At 31.3% G+C, this 693-nt stretch overlaps 1 protein-coding gene across 1 annotated transcript in view; it reads right to left on the bottom strand.

Moving 5' to 3' along the window:
- The window catches only part of LOC119592691 (TOM1-like protein 2), an 18,868-nt gene that overhangs the window by 6,177 nt on the left and 11,998 nt on the right, over window positions 1-693 (bottom strand).

Below are 693 nucleotides of genomic sequence, written 5' to 3'. Positions count from 1 at the left end.
CGAATAAGTCTCAGAACATGGGAGGGATCAGGGAAGGGGAAGGGGAGGGGGTATTGCCCCTGCCTTTGACAGTGATGATTCTCAAGTCAACTTCAACATGCCTAGTATTACCTTAACAAACCCCAAACTCAACATTAAATTGGGTGTGTAATATAAAAATATATGGTGCACAATAATCCATCCAAAATAACAACTGCAAACCAGAGGAAGTACATTACATATATGGATTATGGTTGCATCACATGAAACAAAACTTTGCTTAGCACAAAATAAAACAGACATTTCATAAATACAAAGGATATACATCAAGGAACTCTCCTTCTTCATAATGTAAACACCTGTATTGTACATAACTAACAATAAATTTATCTACCAAGCCAAGAAATTATTAAGCAAAATATCATCCTTTCCAATTTTTTCACTCTATTTTTTTCCTCCAGATTTTTTTTGTTGGTGTGGGCACTAAACATGTATTAAGTTCTGGCTTTTTATTTTTTATTTCTTTCTTGTCTAACAAATATCTAGATATATGGAAAGGGGACTTTACTTGTATAATGAGATATATATATACTCTAGAAGTAAACATAACTACAATTAATAATTTTTTAAAAAATCCTTGATGTAATACCTTTCACATTCAAAATAAAACTATTATCAAGTAACTTAACAGGAAATCAACTAATAAGGACTGAT

The sequence above is a fragment of the Penaeus monodon genome, chromosome 30 (genome assembly GCF_015228065.2).
Source record: "Penaeus monodon isolate SGIC_2016 chromosome 30, NSTDA_Pmon_1, whole genome shotgun sequence".
Classification (NCBI taxonomy): Eukaryota; Metazoa; Arthropoda; class Malacostraca; order Decapoda; family Penaeidae; genus Penaeus; species Penaeus monodon.
Note: the sequence above shows the minus strand (reverse complement) of the source record. Positions and strands in the feature narration are given on the sequence as shown.